The sequence below is a fragment of the Lycium ferocissimum genome, chromosome 6 (genome assembly GCF_029784015.1).
Source record: "Lycium ferocissimum isolate CSIRO_LF1 chromosome 6, AGI_CSIRO_Lferr_CH_V1, whole genome shotgun sequence".
Taxonomy (NCBI): domain Eukaryota; kingdom Viridiplantae; phylum Streptophyta; class Magnoliopsida; order Solanales; family Solanaceae; genus Lycium; species Lycium ferocissimum.
The window spans coordinates 43,234,940-43,256,971 of record NC_081347.1 but is presented as its reverse complement, the minus strand read 5'-3'; positions in this window follow the sequence as shown (position 1 = coordinate 43,256,971).

Below are 22,032 nucleotides of genomic sequence, written 5' to 3'. Positions count from 1 at the left end.
ACTCAATGGAATATGTAAAATAAATTAACACTCGAGTATCAAAGGCGATAGTCATGTTGAGTACCCTTTGAGTGTTACTATGGACTATATCAAATAGAGCCTCAGGAATCATAGACACGTATCAAGATAATGTGGAATACCTTATAGAGGTCAAGGACATTAGTCATTGTAGAGTTTTTAAGAACACGAGCTTTTACATACCGACTACTATCCAACGTATAGAAGATTTGAGAGGCAATAGCTCAATTACCTTAAGAGTTCTAACATCGAGAAGTGAATAAGGATCATGAATCACACTCGGAACTTATGAATAGAATTACCCCAAAGCTCATATCATACATCACTTATATCTAAGACATGCCAAAAGAAAGAAAGGATAGCTTTACATACCTTGTCGCTACACAAGTTAACCATAACTTAGGTCTTGGGCTTCACCAATCTACAAACAATACCAAATATGCCAATAATCAAATTAAAATACTCTTTCAAACCAATCCTTAATTACTTAGGAATCTAACGATATTCGGGCAACATCTTCTCAAAAAACATGACAATCCTCGTGATTCCAACTTAGCCAAAATATCAATCACCATACCAACAACAATATCAGTAAATACATATCCAAATAGAATCAAATCCATTCTTAAATCATTTCCAAAACAGCCCAATATATCTTCATATACCAATGCTTGTATACACTCCTTTATTTTCATATATACATAGTATAACGGCAACAAAAACAACAACTACAAATACAACCAATCCCCATGATATTCCAGCCCACAAAGTAACTCATAACAATCACCAAATAGCCTACACGATAACAATAACAATTTATCCGATTTCCCGTAATTAATTTCGTAGTTCCCGTCTCACAATTCAACTATGACCTGGACGAATTTAAATATATCTAGTAGAGGAGAATTCTTACCTCATATGCCAAGAAATAATCTTCTTCCACCTTACTTCACTTCGAAGAAAGTCCGGATTCAACAACACGATAAAACGGAATAACGAGATCGAAGCGGTGAGCAAAAACTCCATGTTGTTCTTCGTATTTTTTTTGTTGTTTCAATGATAACAATATGACCGTTCATTGCTGCCATATATATCTATAACCCCGTCAAGAATACGTTGTATGTATATGTAGTTATATATACTCATGTTGCTGCTCCTATAGTTATATATATCAATCACGTTGATTCCTCCTTAACATTTATTGTTGCAGCAAGTTGGTTTGGAGAATTAGCTAGTTTTTCCCACAACAATGAACTGCATAATGTAACCCCTTATGCTATATTTGGAACGTGGGACCCCTACCTAAAATTCATATCCTTAAACTATAAACCATATCAACTAGCTGCCACCTCCTCTTTATAGAAGTGCCTAGTCATAAGCCTCTTATTCTCAAGGTGCCACATGGGTCCAATATAAATGACACTTATCCATATAATTCAACTAATACCATAATTAATCCATTACACACATAATAAATTCCTTGATCATACTTCACTTAAATAATAAATTGACATGCTTCATATACTTATTATAACGATCATGTAATATGGTTCTAGTCCATATCCTTTTTTGCCACATACAAAATATTATTTTCAATCACCGTCGTCACGCTTGTTAAGTCCTAAATTATTTCGGGACTTCAAACTTTTATACACCGATCTCTTTATTTGCATGCTTGACTATGACCAAATCCTTCGGGCTCGGGTAAATTTTCTCACGTTGGATGGTTCAATTTCCTCGTCCAAAAATATGGGATGTTATAGCTTGGACCGCATTTCATTCAAATAAATTTTGAACCTCGACAAAACTTATTTTCTTCGATTGGTTTAACTTCTAATCCTTACGATACATCTGTACCATCACTCTAACCACCTATAAGCTTGGGGGATAACCTCATTTTCGTTACTAATATCATTTAACTCGCACGCTTTCCAACACATGAAAATACGGGACGTAACATCCTTCCCCCCTTTAGAACATTCGTCCTCGAATGTTAAACTAGTCTTGTATAAGTATACTAGTTATGATGATCTCATAACGAATCAATTGTAACTCGAACTCATCTATCATGTTGTGCCTCTCTTTACTTAGCCTAATGCCATTTTCCGCTTGACATCTGTTAATATTGAATTTCCAAAGAAAGTGGTCATAATATAGCTACTTCCGTAATTGACTGCAACTTACTATATCCATCTATACTTGAAGCTTAAGTCGAGTTTTTCTTGTTTTGGAGTCATTTTTCCAGTAATACTGTAGAATAGGAGTTGTCTTGAGTTGTCTTTCCCTTAGGTAGGTTTGCCATCGCATATTGGTTCCTCTTGTTCTCTCTTCTAATTTTTAGGGGTCTTCTTCCACTCTTTATTTAGGTCGCATAGTCTCTGGCGTACCTCCTTCGAGTCATCATTTTAATCCTGCGATGCATTATCTATAATATTCCCTTTGAATAGTTGAACACGAGTTTCCTTCTTAGTAATGATTCTCGGTTGCAATACTCCCTTGATCCCTCAGGAATATCCCTTCAAGAGATATAAGTGCGTCACTTTCTTGATATGACCCTCCTTTGATACTCGGACTCGTCGATCCTTTTACTTGCTCAATAATGGTATTAAGTCTCACATGGTTTATAAATCTCTCCCACTTCCTTTCTTCCATATGACCATGATAATGGTATTAATTCACATCTGTGGAGTTTAGATAAATTCAATCCGAGATATCCTGTCGTAGGTGCCCTCGTCGACTCATTAAAGGCTTCATAATTTTCGAGAATTTCATAACCCTTTGGTAAACTGTTGGAAATTCGCTATAACCACAATGATACAAAATGAAAGTTCCAAGGCATAATATTCTTCTTGTAAAACCCCCTTTATCCAATGATCTCATCGAATTCATAAGTAATCTAACACACCTCAGGGCTATCATAGGAAACATATAACATATACTTATATCACATTCAAAGTAATTGTCCTATTTTCCCTTAATGATAATTCCAACTCAACATTTCGACTCAATTTACCATGTATTTTCCCTCAATCGACCAAGTATCACAAACACACTATTTTTGCTTACCTCTTACTCCTCTTTTTAAGTACCCAATTGGTTTCATTCTCGTGTGTGTGTGTGTGTGTGTGTGTGTGTGTTACATAACCGTTCTTGTGTGATTCGTGTATGAACATCTAATCTTATACATAAAATTCCCTTCCTTTGGTTCGTTCTATTTTACGTATCTCATACGTACTAAAGCTTGCTCGTAACCTATCTTGTCATACTCCTCTCCCTTCCTTTATTCACCCTTTGATTTTCTCATATCCTACTATAGGAGATTCTCTATCCTTTCTCCTTTGTTACTTATAATCGCAATATCATTAGCGAACAACTCTATTGCCAACATCTTAGCCTCTAACCCAATATAACATTGCTATCCTTTATAATATCTCTTAAGTTACTCGATACCATTCTCTTGTCGTACTCTTTCTTTTTATACGCACCCACTTTCTAATGTCATATCATTCAAGATCTCTACAAATAATTTTCAACACTGTCTCAATTACCATCCTGACTTCTATCCATTTATTGCTGGCTTTTAGATCTTACTAACTTGTCTCAGCAAGGGATCTCACTTGAAGCTCAAGCATCCATATCAAATATATTGCAGTGTTAATTGTTTCCATCTCATACTTGCATTTCTCTCACCCGCTTCCCCCCCTTTAGGGTGTACTTATACCATTATCTGTTTATATTCTGCTCTATGTCCCTATTTCCAATCTCAAATTCATCTGATCCTTTTTCTAATTCGCTTGGTATACTATACCATATCCATGTCTTTTTCTTATACTGTATAACTTTGATTATCCACGTACGAAACCTTAACAAAATCACGAAGCGACGAGAACCGTTCTATATATAGTACAAAATCTCATCGGATAATCTGTACTCGAGTAATGGAACCAATGTAGCAACTCATCCAAGGCCACATTCCACTTACTCTAATCAATAATTAATTAGCACTTGTAGTCGTTCCAAATTCTCAATTAGGTAGCACTTATATCCTGATGATAAGTGTCCAAAGTTCTCTTGTAGCATTATCTTTATCCCAACCTGTATCATCTGTTTCCTCTAATGAATTTACAATACATCATTTGTTCCTCAACCTACAGTCCCTGTCCTTTAAGGATTTCACTGTTTCCGAGGTGAAGTCATATACACGCAATACTCCTGTATGCCTTATGCTCTTTACCCTTGTTGTGCTCAGTACTGACTTTTAACTTACTCAAAATCATATCAAGTTCATCTTAATGATATTCTTATCTTATCACCTTGTCGTCGTACTACACCTTCAAGTCCGTAGCTATGTATTCCCCTTTTATTTTACACTCATACCCCATTTATTACGTCTATCTTGGGTACTTCCTTTATAATTCCCATATCATTTCTCCCGTCTATGTCTATCTTTCATTCTGTGCACGAGGAATCTTATGCTACCTCTGTATCCTTCGGAACACATTACTTCTGCATAATCTCTTTCTCATTTTTTTTAAAACGTATTATGTTCATCCATGTTTATTCTTATCATACCAGTCATTTTCTAGCACTCATTCTACCTCGTTTATCATCTTTTTTGTAGTTTGGTCTTTCACCATTCCGTCACTGATATCACTCGTGTTCTCAGCTATACACGTCATAACCTATTACTACACTGTTATCTTGCTTTCTTCTTATCTCCTCCTTTCAATTTACCCCTTCTTCTCTGGTGCTCGCTATCATTTCCTTTATCACATAATCTTTATTCTGAACTTTCCCTATAGAAGAACTTTATAAGTCTTTCTTATTCGTTCTATAGCTCGCCTTTATACTTTAGTCACATAGATCACATCATATCTTTTAATCACTTCCTCACCAGGCTTTACTCATTTTCATAACAATCCTCGTTATATTCACATTATATCCTGTTTGTAATCAATCCTATAGTGTAACACTTCTTAACCTTTTACCCTTTCCGGTTAATCTTATCTTTAATACCTCATAAGCTGTCTTATCAATACATTCATATTCGTCACAATTCTTCTTCCTCTGTACTCTTGTCTCAATCATACTATTACTTCTTCTAACTATAAACTCGTCGTAATTTATCCCTGCTTGTCAATTCAATTGATACCTCAATATAACACTCTATTAAGATTTGCCAGCCTTTTCTAAATCATCTCTTATTATCACAAGCCCTTCCAAACTATCCTAGCATTTCTTTTTTACCATATTAATATCGACCTCATAATTACTATTACCATCAATTCAACAGTTAACTTATTCCTCGAAGTCAGCCGTACTCGCAACTTAGTCAAATCCTATCATCACTATTGGCACGACCTTTCAAGACATATTACAAACCTATATCTCATTCTCTTTTTATTTATAGGAAAATTTTGGCAGAGTTTCCTCTGTATTTCTTACTATCTCAAAACCTGCACGCAGGAAATACCAACAATGCCTCACAGGGCCAACATATGTATATATCATATCATATCATAGCCACACAGGGCTCCCAATATCAACAACAGTATAAAAATGATAAACTTACCTCGTATGTCCAACTCAAACTGCACCTATTACACTTTCCTGTTTACTTTCCCTTTCAATCTTCAACTTTACATTTCAATCGTACTTCAATATCCTTGCCTTATCCAACATGCATCTTTCGTACCGTTGCTTACCTGCATACTTTGTAACTTCCAATATCATCAGTCACTTTCTTCTGTCGATGCCGTTCTTCTGCTGAAATCAAGGGTTAGTATAAGGAATCTTATTTCCTATGGCTTGGCTCTATCGTACGATCTTAGACATGAAAGAAAGGTAACATCCTAAATGTCCTGTAGCTTCCTGCTTATAGATGTGGTGCATAACACACCGATAAACAAGATCCTACTAGACACGGTCTGTAGACACTCCGAGGATGAACTGCTCTGATACCACTTTTGTCACGACCCAACCCCGTAGGCCGTGACTAATGCCCGAGCTGGACACTCGTATACATATCTGTTAAACATAATCAAACTGAAGTTAAGCATAATATAGAAGCTTTGTGAAAACATAACGTTATGTCAGAACGTCACATACATATATCAAGGTAACCTGTCTCCTGAGGAGTTACAACCAATCAAAAAATACCATAATACACGAGCCGACAAGGCTGCCACAACTGAACAACATCTATATACAACCCACACATATGTCCACAGACCTCTAAGAGTATCGATAGTGAAATATGACGGGACAGGGCCCCGCCGTACCCCTGGATAACCATATACATATACATCAAAGATCTGTATCGAAAGTCTAGGCTCCGGAACAATGGAGCACTCCAAGACAGCTGAGTAGAAGTCCTAAGCTGAAGGATCACCAAAGCGAACATCTGTACCTGCGGGCATGAAACGCAGCCCCCCGAAGAAAGGGGGTCAGTACGAGATATGTACTGAGTATATAAAGCATGAAAGACAATAAGGAAGATCATAACTGAAATAGAGATCCCAGGAGACAAGTATGATAATCAAGAAATCACTGTATCTGTGCCTTATAAAATAAAATCATGCATGTCATTATCATATACCATTCCCGGCCCATTATGGGACTCGGTGAATAAAGTTGTGTACACGTATACCATACCCGGCCCATCATGGGACTCGGTGCCGTAATCATATCATCATATACCGCACTCGGCCCTCTAGTGAGGGACTCGGTGAACAATGCAATGAAACTGTGCACGAATACATACCTGGCCCGGGACACGGTGAAAGATGTAATAACAGTTTGCACGAAGGAGTAGTGAGTAACCATATGCAAACTAAATCACCATCTGAGACTCAATGGAATATGTAAGATAAATTAACACTCGAGTATCAAAGGCGATAGTCATGTTGAGTACCCTTTGAGTGTCACTATGGACTATATCAAATAGAGCCTCAGGAATCATAGACACGTATCAAGATAATGTGGAATACTTTATAGAGGTCAAGGACATTAGTCATTGTAGAGTTTTTAAGAACACGAGCTTTTACATACCGACTACTATCCAACGTATAGAAGATTTGAGAGGCAATAGCTCAATTACCTTAAGAGTTCTAACATCGAGAAGTGAATAAGGATCATGAATCACACTCGGAACTTATGAATAGAATACCCCAAAGCTCATATCATACATCACTTATATCTAAGACATGCCAAAAGAAAGAAAGGATAGCTTTACATACCTTGTCGCTTCTCAAGTTAACCATAACTTAGGTCTTGGGCTTCACCAATCTACAAACAATACCAAATATGCCAATAATCAAATGAAAATACTCTTTCAATCCAATCCTTAATTACTTAGGAATCTAACGATATTCGGGCAACATCTTCCCTAAAAACATGACAATCCTCGTGATTCCAACTTAGCCAAAATATCAATCACCATACCAACAACAATATCAGTAAATACATATCCAAATAGAATCAAATCCATTCTTAAATCACTTCCAAAACAGCCCAATATATCTTCATATACCAATGCTTGTATACACTCCTTTATTTTCATATATACATAGTATAACGGCAACAAAAACAACAACAACTACAAATACAACCAATCCCCATGATATTCCAGCCCACAAAGTAACTCATAACAATCACCAAATAGCCCACACGATAACAATAACAATTTATCCGATTTCCCGCAATTAATTTCGCAGTTCTCATCTCACAATTTAACTATGACCTGGACGAATTTAAATATATCTAGTAGAGGAGAATTCTTACCTCATATGCCAAGAAATAATCTTCTTCCGCCTTACTTCACTTCGAAGAAAGTCCGGATTCAACAACACGATAAAACGGAATAACGAGATCGAAGCGGTGAGCAAAATCTCCATGTTGTTCTTCGTATTTTTTTTGTTGTTTCAATGATAACAATATGACCCTTCGTTGCTGCATATATATCTATAACCCCGTCAAGAATACGTTGTATGTATATGTAGTTATATATACTCATGTTGCTGCTCCTATAGTTATATATATCAATCACGTTGGATTCCTCCTTAACATTTATTGTTGCAGCAAGTTGGTTTGGAGAATTAGCTAGTTTTTCCCACAACAGTGAACTGCATAATGTAACCCCTTATGCTATATTTGGAACGTGGGACCCCTACCTAAAATTCATATCCTTAAACTATAAACCATATCAACTAGCTGCCACCTCCTCTTTATAGAAGTGCCTAGTCATCAGCCTCTTATTCTCAAGGTGCCACATGGGTCCAATATAAATGACACTTATCCATATAATTCAACTAATACCATAATTAATCCATTACACACATAATAAATTCCTTGATCATACTTCACTTAAATAATAAATTGACATGCTTCATATACTTATTATAACGATCATGTAATATGGTTCTAGTCCGTATCCTTTTTTGCCACATACCAAATATTATTTTCAATCACCGTCGTCACGCTTGTTAAGTCCTAAATTATTTCGGGACTTCAAACTTTTATACACCGATCTCTTTATTTGCATGCTTGACTATGACCAAATCCTTCGGGCTCGGGTAAATTGGCTCATGTTGAATGGTTCAATTTCCTCGTCCAAAAATATGGGATGTTATAGCTTGGACCGCATTTCATTCAAATAAATTTTGAACCTCGACGAAACTTATTTTCTTCGATTGGTTTAACTTCTAATCCTTACGATGCATCTGTACCATCACTCTAACCACCTATAAGCTTGGGGGATAACCTCATTTTCGTTACTAATATCATTTAACTCGCACGCTTTCCAACACATGAAAATACGGGATGTAACAAATAGTTAGAGAGCATGGGATTCTGACATCCATCATATCTGACAGAGGTACGCAGTTCACTACTCATTTTACGGAAATCATTTCAAGAAGGTTTGAGAACTCGTCTAAATTTGAGCATTGCCTTTCATGCTTAGACGGATGGGCAGACGTAGAGAAACACATGAACTCTGCACTCAGAAAAAGAGTACAGCAAGGTAGTATCAGTACAAACACCATATACCGGTAGGTATCATAGGCCGATAATTTGTTCACATATATATATATGAAGAAAGAAATTGAAAGGTAGACACGCAAGCAGTCAAGTACTAATCACAACACAATCCAAGATCAGGAACAATACACATGATATAAATTCCATAGCAGAATCAATGATATGGACGAATAAAGTAAATGAGAGCATATGCAATGTAATGAAATATACTGGCCAACTATCTCTTACCGTACACACATGCTACGGATGGAAATCCTCAAAGTCTCAGTAGTCATGACCCATGGGGGACCCCCGAAGTCCATGTACCAGTCACTCCACACATGGCCCGGAGATGACTTTCACAACACTAGCCACTCCGCACACAGCCCAGAGATGACTTTCGTTTCAACCTGTACACAATCTTATGTTCCGATCGCAAACTCGAATGTTTCCTTTCTCATTTATCATCACCAGTACCAAATCACAGTGCATGTCAATGTATCATGTAAAAATTGTATGAATGCTAATCATGATATTAATATCAAGTGTAAATCATAATCAAGATCACGTTAATGTCTTTACCAAAGCACACATCACAATACCAATTCTAAATCATTATCCTTTACTTTTCCGATGATAAATGACAAGATAAGTGAGAGATGAATGCATCACAAATACAACATCATAAATGGGCGACAAGCCAACACGTCACACACGACTATAAGCCAAATCACGATAATAAGGTGATAAGCCCACACAATCAACAACAATACCAACCTTAGAATATCCAACCCAACTTCATACCTGAAGGCTTAACATGATTTCTCCATCAATAACTAACTCCTACATATGCTTCACTAATTGGAGTCTAACCGAAAGGTAAGCCGTAACCTACCACGAAGCCGAGTTGGTGCCACGAAGCGTCAAACTCGAGGCTTGCCCTTCCAAAGAGCCTTCGAATACTCAAAGTCTAGTCATTATCAAAATCTAAGTTATAAACGGAGATTGATGATGCCCATATTGCTATACATTCGTTCACATCGGAAATCAACTACAGAAAGGGGAAATCGAACCCACGAGGGTACAACGGGAATTTTAAGATTCGAAATGGTAATCCAACGATCTAGAAGTTCAATTCTACTATCTAATTGCTAATTAAACTCAATTAATCATCAAATCCATCATTTACAAGAAAACCCCCAAATTAGGAATAAACCCTAACTATCCAAAATCAATTCCTCAATCCAAATTAGATATTCAAGCTTATTACTACTATTCATAAAATTCCATGTTTAGACTAGCCAAAGTCATCAATTAAACTCATATTCATAGCCTGGGATTCAAATATCAAAGTTAAGGTTGAAAACTCATCTTCTCCAACAAGTCTCAATAGTTCCACCATAGATTCTAGCTTAGGAAGGTAGATAAACATAATACAAGGTAAAAGAAACTTACTCCAAGATGAAACAACTTTGAAAGCTTCCCAAATCGCCCTTAAGTCACTTAGAGATTTAATTTTGGGAATGAGAAAATAGAGGTTCAAAATGGAACATTTAATACTTCTGATTCAGCGACATTTGCCCCCGCGGAATAGGTTGCACTTCCGCGATCTCATCTCAACGAAGAACCATCCGCTGAGGTGGATCTCATTAAAATACCAGGGGCTCACATCTGCGAGCCAAGCCTCGCTGAGGCGTAAATAGTCTCGCTGGGGCGAGACACCAGAAACCAGCAAAAATCTAGTTTTCACCAAGTTCCACCCCAAATCCTCACATCCATCCGAGGCCTTTAGGATACAAACCAAACATGCAAACATATGTAATAACAAGCTACGAACTCACTCATGGCCTCAGAATTCCCAACGGAGGTCTATTTGACCGAGCCAACCCCCAAGCGGCCAAAACCAACTTTCCAATCAATTGTACAAAATGCTCCCGAATGCCTCGGGAACCAAACTGAATATCCCACCAAGTTATAATCGACCCTCCGGATGTCACAGAATTGGAAAAATCCCAAAAAAGGTCCGTTTACCTAAAATTCAACTATAGATCAAACCTTTTTCACTCAAAAGCTCAGAACTTTCTCAAACCATTCTAAAACTTGCCCAATGACCTCGGGAACCGTGTCGTCCATCCCCCCGGGTCAAAATCAAACTAACAGGACTCGATAAAGGGAAAATAGGTCAAAAGGCAATGTCGTTACATCAGATACCAATTAAACAATCATTCATTCTCCAACGACAAGGAAAGGAACGGAGGAAAAGTACCTGCGTCGGTAAACAACTGGGTATAACTAGTACGTATATCAGACTCGGTCTCCTATATGGCCTCTTTAACTAGACGGTGCTTCTATTGCAGCGTAACTGAAGCTATCTCCTTTAACCTCGACTCTCTCATTTACCTATCCGAGATCGATATAGGCTCTTCCTCATAAGACAGATTTTCATCGAGCAAAACAGAATCCCAACGAACGATATAAGAATCATCTGAATGGTACTTCTTCAGCTTGGAAAAATGAAATACTAGATGAACACCTGACAAGCGTGGTGGCAAAGCTAACTCATAAGAAACTACGCCAATACGACGGAGAATCTCAAATGAGCCAATGTACCTCAAGCTCAACGTTCCTTTCTTACCAAATAGCATGACACCCTTTATGGATGAAATCTTTAGAAGAACCTACTCACCCTCCATAAACTCCAAGTCTCGAACCTTCCAGTCCGCATACTCCTTTTGCCTGCTCTGGGCTGCCAGAAGCTTTTCTTGAATTAGCTTCACCTTATCCAAGGACTCCCTCAGAAAATTCGTCCCTCAAGGTCTCACCTTGAAAGCAACAAACCACCCAATCGTAGAACGACACCTCCTACCATATAAAGCCTCAAAAGGCGCCATATCAATAATCGAATGGTAGTTGTTGTTGAATGTGAACTCTGTCAATGGTAAGAATTGGACCCAATGACCACTAAAATTAATAACATAGGCTCTCAACATGTCCTCAAGAACCTGAATAGTCCTCTCGGACGGACCATCGGTCTATGGGTGAAACGCAGTGCTAAGATCCAATTGAGTACCCAACTCCTTCAAAGAAAGTCTTCCAGAAATAGAAGGTAAACTGAGTACCTCGATTTGAAACAATGGAAACAGGAAACCCATACAATCGTACAATCTTTCGGATGTAGATCCTGGCCAACCTCTCTGCATTATATGTAACCTAAGCCAGAATGAAGTGCGTAGACTTAGTCAACCTATCCAAAATGACACAAATCGAATCAAATCTGCCCAAGGTCTTCGGAAGACCCTCAACAAAATCCATGGCTATCCCCTCCCACTGCCACTCAGGAATGGGCATCCTCTTAAGCAAACTGCCAGGCCTCTAGTGCTCATACTTAACCTGCAGGAAATTCAAACACTGAGCAACGAAATTCAGAATGTCTCTCTTCATCCTACCCCACCAATAGTTTTGTCTGAAGTCACGATACATCTTAGTAATACCTGGATGAGTGGAATATCTGGAAATATGAGCCACTTCCAATCTTAAACAAATCAGACCACCCACACGAGGAACGCACACACACCTTTTAATCCTCAAAACCCCCTTATCATCAAGCATGGCCTCCTTGGCCTCACCACTCAACACCTTATCACAAATCTTACACAACTTAGCATCATCAAACTGTTGTCCCTTGATCTGCTCCAAAAGAGACGACCTCGCCTTAACACACGCTAAAACCCGGTCCGGATCCAAAAAATTGAGTCGCACAAAACTATTAGCCAGCGTCTGAACCTCCATAGCTAAAGGACGCTCCGCAGCAATCAACCGAGCTAAACTGCCCATACTCACTGCTATTCGGCTCAACGCATCTGCTACCACATTATCTTTGCCCGAATGATAAAGAATGGTGATATCATAATCCTTAAGTAGATCCATCCATCTACGTTGTCTAGAATTGAGATTCCTCTAATTGAACACATGCTGCAGACTGCGGTGATTGGTAAACACCTCACAATGGACCCCATATAAGCAATGCCTCCAAATCTTCAAAGCGAATACTACCGCTGCCAATTTCAAATCACGAGTAGGGTAGTTCTTGTCATGAATCTTCAACTGCCTAGAAGCATAAGCAATGAATTTGCCTTCTTGCATCAACACAGGACCCAACCCACTACGCGACGCATCACAATAGACAGAAAGTCCTTACCCTCCACGGGTAATGCCAAAATCGGGGCTATAGTTAACAAGGTCTTGAGCTTTTGGAAGCTCTCTTCACATTCATCGGACCACTAAAAAAGGTCCCTCCTTCTGAGTCAAACGAGTTAAGTGAGAAGCAATCGAAGCAAACCCTTTCACGAACCAATGGTAGTAACTCGCCAAACCCACAAAGCTACGAATCTCAGTCACTGAGGTGGGCCTCACCCAATCTCTAACAACCTCAATCTTCTTGGGATCAACCATAATCCCATCCTTTGATACCACATGGCCGAAGAATGCCATAGAATCAAGCCAAAACTCACATTTAGAAAACTTAATATAAAGCTTATTTTCCTTCAACATTCCAAGTACAATCCTCAAATGACGCGCATGATGTTCCTTACTTCGCGAATACACCAAAATATCATCAATGAAGACTATGATGAAGGAATCCAGGTGTGGCTTCAAAATGCCATTCATCAGGTCCATAAAAGTTGTTGGGGCATTTATAAGCCCAAATAACATGACAAGGAACTCGTAATGATCATAATGAGTCGAAAAGACCATCTTCGAAATATCTTCAGCCCGAATATTTAGCTGGTGATAACCCGATCTCAAATCAATCTTAAAGAACACTGAAGCACATTGAAGTTGGTTGAACAGGTCATCGATGCTAGGAATAGAATAGTTGTTTCGAATGGTGACTTTGTTCAACTTGCGATAATCAATACACATCCGCATTGACCAATCTTTCTTCTTCACAAAACGCACGGAAGCACCCTAAGGGGAGACACTCGATCTAATGAAACCCTTACTCAGAAGATCTTACAACTGTTCCTTTAACTCTCTTAACTCGGCCGGTGCCATCCTATACGACGAAATGGAAATAGGGCGAGTGTCCGACTCTAGACCAATGCAGAAGTTAATATCATGGTCGGGTGGCATACCCGAAAAATTCGTAAGAAACACCTACGCGAACTCGCACACAAGAGGCACGGATTCAAGTGACTGGGTGTCAACACTGGTATCACGAATATGGGTCAAGTAGGCCAAACATCCTTTGTCAACTAACTTCTTGGCTAGGAGGAAAGGAATAATCTTCTTCGGGGCGGGATTAGGAGTACCCCTCCACTCAAGTCTAGGAACACCAGGCAGGGATAGCGTAAATATCTTGGTGTGACAGTCCAATATCGCATGATAAGGGGAAAGCCAACTCATGCCCAATATGACGTCGAAATCTACCATATCCAAAATCACCAAGTCTACCCACGTGTCATAGCCCATAAATGTAATTAAACAGAATTCATAGACTCTATCAACCACTATCGAATCTTCAACCGGAGTAGATACATAAATAGGTACGTCAAGTCGGTCACAAACCATATCCCAACCCACAGAATGATAAGTAGACACATAAGAGAAAGTAGATCCTGGATCAAATAAGACCGAAGCAACCTGGTGACAAACAGAAATGGTACCCATAATAATAACATCTGACGCCCAGCCTCCGGCCTTCTAGGAAAAGCATAACAATGGGCACCACCACGCCGCTCTAGCCAGATTGAGCTCCTCCTCTATAAGCCTGAGAATCACCCCTGTTTTAATAATATCCACCCCTAGAAGATTGAGAACTATCGCGACTTGTCTGAGCACCGCCTCTACTAGAAGAACCACCCAGATTACCTGAAGATGCCGGAATCCTAGGGGCCTGAAATCTGCAACCCTGTTGGGCCCCACTCTGTCTTTACCTGGGGAACTCTCTAGAAATGTGCTCGGTATCACCATATGCATAACAAGCTGAGGTGTAAATAGTCTCACTGGAGCGAGACACCAGAAACCAGCAAAAATCCAGTTTTCACCAAGTTTCACCCCAAATCCCGACATCCATCCGAGGCCTTCTAGATAAAAATCAGACATGCAAACATATGAAAAATACGCTACAAACTCACTTGTGGCCTCAAAATTCCCAACAGAGGTCTATTTGACCGAGTCAACCCCAAAACGGCCAAAACCAACTTTCCAACCAATGGTACAAAATGCTCCCGAATGCCTCACGAACCAACCCTAATACCCCCCCCCCACCAAGTCACAATTGAACCTCCAGACCTCACGGAACTGACAGAATTCCGAAAAAGGTCTGTTTACCCAAAAGTCAACTATAGGTCAAACCTTTTTCACTCAAAAAATCTAACTTCCTTAAATCATTCTAAAACTCGCCTGATGACCTCGAGAATCGTGTCACCCATCTCAGTGGGTCAAAATCATACTAACAGGACTCAGGGAAGGGTTAAAGGGGGTAAATGGGTCAAAAATCCATTAACGACCAAACGGGTCGTTACCAGACTAAAGGTGTGAATCCCTTATTTCATGTTTAGGCTTGATTGTTGTAGTTATGGGATTCCCTGTAAAGAACACATGGTCATTGATAGGTTGTTAGTTGAGTTTTGTTTTAGGATAGGAAAAACGTTGAAAACTTGAGGTTTAATGAAAATCTTAGGCCATAACTCTAATTCGAAGACGAATGATCCTGAGAGGCGGATAATGTAACACTCCGTAAATTCGGGTTAGGTGCATGTGTTAAATGAGTACTAAGCTGATATTTTAGCCATATGAAGTCCTATCAGGATGAGTTTGGGTGGAAATAGTTATTTTAAAATCAAAATGAATAGTGAGATGCATAAGATTCAATAGAATCGACTAAGTTTACGGGAAGTCTTCCTTCCAACCCGTTTACGTAAAAATTCGTTGGAAATTTGAAAAAACTTAAAACATGAAAGTTGTAGTCCCTTGAAATAGCTTTCTAACCATAATGGATCAGCTCAATTGGAGATCTATGCTAGGAGTTATACCCATTTTACAAAACGTTAACGGTATAGTGAAAATTAAGGCGTGCACGTTTCGTGGCCCGTCTCAGGCAGCGACGCGCAAGGCTAAATTTCTACGTCAAAGAAAATTTTGGCACCGTAAAAAATATACCGTGCACAATGCAGGCGGCATCGCGAATTTTTTACTGGTGCAATTTTTCTCGAATTTTGTATATCTCCAACTTCGTAAAAAATTTCCCCACTTCATTTTGGACACCTTTTGGAGAGAGAAAACCCTAGGGCATCCCAAGATATCCAAGATGAGTTCCTACTCAAACCTCATTGATCTTTACATCAATCTATCACCAATTAACACTAGTTCATCTTCCTAAACTCCAGATTCTTGAAAACTCAAAGAAGGAAGAAGAAGGGGCGTTTGGGATTTCTTTAAAAGGCATGACTTCTAAATTTTTTTAATATTATTTAAGGTTTTTAGGATAGTGTAAACTATTCTATGGAATTAGTATCCATAAATGATTCACAAAGTGTTCAAGAACACATTTTTGGGCATGAAAGAGCCTACCTAGTATTTCCATTAAGATTGGGAACTCTTAGAATTGGTTAAAGTTCTAAACTTTATAATTAATAACAATTGTAGAACGATTGTTGAACGTAGAGGAATATGTTTGCAAGATTTTAGCACGAATTGAGGTATGTCTAGATTTCGAAAAATCCTTTTTTGAAGTATGTTTACGTTTTCATTTCTATCCAACTGATTCAAAAGGACTTACATTCTTGCTATGATTGATGGCGAAACAAAAGATGCATGATTCTGAATTTATCACCACCGACATAGATTTCTATGCCAAATAATAACCATGGGATATTTACAGTCATGGAGTACCCTGCAGAGGATCGAGAGATGATGACAACACTAGTTATCACTTCTTCAGCACAAAGCTCAAGAAGAAAATCAAGTCGAAGTATAATCACAATATGGGAAACAAGGGCAGTTGGAAACAACAAGACAAGGTCAAATCAGTTTGTTTTCCAGCAAATTGATATAGTTGAATTTGTGTATATGGTCAAGGACACATGGATCAATGTAACCAAATTATGAAATAGCAAGCAAAGACAAACAAGATAACCGAAAGTATAGCATAAACGAGATATATAGCTTGAGCAATTGAAGAAGCTTTGAACTAGAGCCTCCGCACGGTGAACTACCAAAACTTTTATGAATTAGGAAAGAACAATTGAATGCTAAGAACAATATGAATACGTTGCATATCTGAGTAATGTTTCAGAAGATTAAAATGCTGTGAGAACTCCCTATTATAACACTTTGTAAATCTGGTTTAGGTGTAAATGTGTTAAATGAGTATTATGTGACATTTTAGCCATATGAAGTCCTATCGGGATGAATCTGGGTGGAAATAGTTGTTTTAAAATCAAGACGATTAGTGAGATGCATAAGATTCGATAGAATCAACTAAATTTATAATAGGTTTAACTTCCATCCTGTTTACATGAAAATTTGTTTGGTATTTGAGAAAACTTAAAATGTTGTAGCCCTTCGAAATATCTTTCCAACCATATATGGACCAGCTCAATCAGAGCTCTGTGCTAGGAGTTGTTGACACCTAATTTTTGACTTCCCCTAATTTATTTTAAGTGCTCGGAATTCTTGGACAATAAATAAAATCAGCTGCGCACCCTAAAGGGTCTAGGTAATTTTTCATGAAATTATTTGGAATAATATTTCACCCCTTTAAATTAATAAAGAGATTTCCAGGATATTTTAAATTTTTGTGGAAATTAAATAGGGTTTTTATGACATTCAAGGAATATTTTTATTGAAATTAATCAAAGGCAAAATCCATTTTGAATAATTATTTACTTAATTGATTAAATCAAGGAAAATTAGACTAATGAGTAATTTATTCTATTTCATTGTCCAAGGCACTTTGAGTAATTAAAAGAATTGGCCATCTTACCCTTCAAACCTTGATTCTGTGTGTTTGCGTGGTTGTTTAATTGGTAAATTATTTGGTTAATTAATTTAGGACCAGTATCTTCAAAATGATTTTTAATGAGTCATGTTTTAAAACTAATTAAACTAATTAAGTCCTAATAGGCTAATAATTGGTTTTCTATTTCGGATATTTATCCTCGACCCCCCATACATGTACATATACACCATGTATATATATATATATATATATATATATATATACATACACCAGCCCGTTTTAAAAAAAAATAATAAAAAGGGACGAGGCCCAGTCCATAATGGACCAGACCCGGTCCACTAACGAATTAAAAGGGGGATAATATACTCCTCCCTTTCATTTTTATTTCAGACCCTAGGGTTCATTTTGCAAAAAGAAAAGGGGGAGGCGGCTAGGGGTAAGCCGCCCCACTGCCACACTCCAACCACCCCGCCTGTTTTTGGTCACGTCCTATCGCGTAGTTGAGTGTATGGGTAATTTTACTTGGTTATGCTTCCTAAATGCCCCCAACCCCAATCCTTCTCAGATATTACACCAATAAGCCTATGTAATACCTTAAGTAAGATTATTGCTAAAAAAAAATCTAATAGAATTGGTAAGATTCTACCTGATATTATTTCTCCTAATCAAAGTGGGTTCATTCAAGGAAGATCCATTACTGATAATGTGTTGCTAGCACAAGAATTGGTTCATCATATCCCCAAAACAAATAAGCATGACAATCTAGTCCTCAAATTAGACATGACCAAGGCATATGATAGGGTGTCCTGGCCTTACCTATGTAGGATTATGAGAAAACTAGGCTTTAATGAAATACGATTGACATCATTTATAGACACATTTCTAATAACTGGTACTCTATTGTCCTTAATGGGACAAGAAATGGATTTTTCAAGTCTAATAGGGGCCTAAGGCAGGGTGACCCCCTCTCACCTGCACTATTTGTAATGTGTGCTGAGCTGTTATCCATTTTGCTTAATAACTTGATTGTTGATGAGAATTACTCAGGTTACTGTAGACCCAAAAAAGGATCAAGCATCACTCGCTTGGCTTTTTTACGATGATATCATAATCTTCACATCAGGTAAACCTGCAGACAACAGGAAAATTTTGAAGTTAATAACTATCTATGAAAATGTTTCAGGTCAACTGATAAACAAAAACAAAAGTTGTGTAGCCTTTGCTCCTAGGGCCAATCTAGAAGTAATTCATAGAGTGATCCACCTTACAAAGATGAACAGGAAATATTGGCCACTAAAATACCTGGGAGGCCCCCTCTTTGTAGGAAGGATGAAAATCAACTACTTCTCTAAGATGGTGAATTCTATAACTAGCAGAATTCACTCCTAGCATGCAAAATTTCTCTTTAAAGGGGGTAAAATTGTTCTGATCAAACATGTGCTTTCAGCTAGTGCACTTACTGGCAGCAATGAAACCTCTAAAGGGTACCTTTGAATAGATAGAAGGTGCTATGACAAGATTTCTATGGAGTGATAAAGAATCCATAAGAAAATACGATTGGAGTAATTGGGAGTCTATGTGCCTACCCGGTGAAGAAGGTGGGGTGGGACTGAGATGTCTGAGAGATGTCAGCAATGCATTCACTGCCAAATAATGGTAGAACCTGAGAACTAAGGACTCTCTATGGAAGGAGTATATGATGGCAAAATATTGCTCAACAAGGAACCCAATCATCAGGAAAGTGATAGGGGTTCAATCCCAGACTTGGAGGTCAATGTGCAAGGTTAGGGATCAGATAGAGGATAACATTACAGGGCAAATAGGTCAAGGACATCTTTCCTTCTGGTATGACAATTGGTCAAGGAATAGAGCACTATATAAATTGTTACCAGAGGAGGTGATACCAAACAATAGTCTGCTGAATGAGGTGCGCGTCAAGTGGTAATCGGCGTGAACAGGGGCGAGGTGGAAATGCCGTCTTTGCGGTTAAAGAGTGGAAATCCAGAACATCACTATAAACTTTACTCCTACAAAGAGGGACAAAGCAATTTGGATGCCCAACACAGAAGGGAACTTTACCATTTCTTCTGCTTGGAATTTGTTGAGAAAGAGGGCAGCAGGAGACTGGCATGGCAAAAGAACTTCACAAAAGTGTCAGTCTTAAAACTAACTTTTACTTCTGGAGAATGATTAAAGACAGGCTTTCCACAGACAATAAGATGGGCAGATTCAAAATTCATGGTCCTTCTATCTGTTGTTGCTGCAGTATCCACAATATAGAAACTTCAGAACACCTGTTTGGATAGAGTGAATTCGCTCAAACTCTATGGTCAAATATCTGCAATCCATTAGGCATTAAAGTGCAAGGAATTCCTCTAAGACAAATATTGGTAAACTGCTAGAGGATGCAAGCCAAAAATCCTGTTGCAAGCCTAATTAAAAGCATCCTTCCCCATGTGATCTGCTGGGAAATCTGGAAAGCCAGATGCAATATAAGGTTCAGCTCCATCAAATTCAACAGCAACTTCTCTACTAAGAACATCATCTCACACATCATGCAGATTGTCAGTAGACATTTTCCTCTTGTTCAAACTACTGATGACTGGGTGAATATGTGCAACAACCTGACCAAGAAAAGCATCAAAATCATAAAATGGTACCCCCCCCCCCCCTCTCCCCATTATGTAAAACTTAATAGTGATGGCAGTTGTAGAGGAAGTGCTTGTAGAGGAGAAGGAATCATTAGAGATGAGAAAGGAAAGATGATTTCTGCCTATAGCATCAATCTTGGTAATGGCACTAATAACTGGGCTGAGGCTAAAGCTCTTAAACTTGGACTTGAATGGTGTGTCAATGTGGGATGGAACAACTTAATAGTGGAAGCTGACTCTCTCCTGTTGGTTCAAGCAATTCAGGGGAAATGTAAACCCCCATGGAACATTGAGCAAACTGTCTACTGGATACAAAGGACACAGAATCAATATCAATTTCAGATCAAGCATTGCTTTCGAGAGGCTAACCAGGTGGCAGACAAGCTTGCACAAATCAGTCATTCTTACATTGATGTTGTAACTTACTCCAGCTTTCAGGATTTGCCAAAAATTGTTAGAGGTATTCTAAATATTGATAGATGGGGTCTGCCCGATGATATCAGGTCGAGAACTAAAAGCAACAAGATTTTCACCTTTGACCCTCCATAGTAGCTCTATTAGACTTGTAAATATTAGACTTGTAAATATTAGTTGTGTCTACATTAGGTATCCTCATGTACTGTAAAGGGTAGTCAACTCTAACTAAAGATAGGAGTTGTCTAAACTTTGCATATAGGTTCATGCATCATGTTTTAGTTGCATACATTAGTTGTAGCTCCCTCTCCTATAGATCATGCATCATGTAGTTGATTTAGGATTTGTACAAGGCACTTGCCTTCATGCATCAAACTGGATTTGTCCAGTTTCATATGTCATAGGGGTATGGTTTAAGCCCTCCCCTCAAGTGTATTTTCTGTTTACATATTAATAAAATACCACCAAGGTTCTGATTTTGGAACTAGGTGGTTCTCCAAAAAAAAAAAAAAAAACAAGTTCTGGGGTTCTATAATAGAACCCCATTTGTTCAAAAGAAGAAGGAGGGGGGAACCGAGAAAGGCTTGAAAATTATGATTTTTCAAAGTTTTAAAGTTCCATCAGTTAAAAATTTTAAGCTTAGCCAAAAGGTTTCAGTTTTTTTTTAGTTCTAAGTTTCTGCATTTTTATTTGGTTGTGGTGTTGGTGACTGAGTTTTTCTTTGGAAGGATAGAAACATCCATGTCCATTGCTTGCCCCGGTTGCACTCGCAAAAGGTAAAAACTTTTTAGTTTATTGCCTTCTATTTAGATTTATGTCTATATCAATGTAGTTTAATGTGATTAAGAGTATTATGTGTCGTTTAGAATATGGTTTAAGCTAATATGCTTGTTTGATTTAGATTTCCATTTAGATTCCTATCTATATCATGTAGTTTAATGTGATTAAGAGTATTATGTGTGGTTT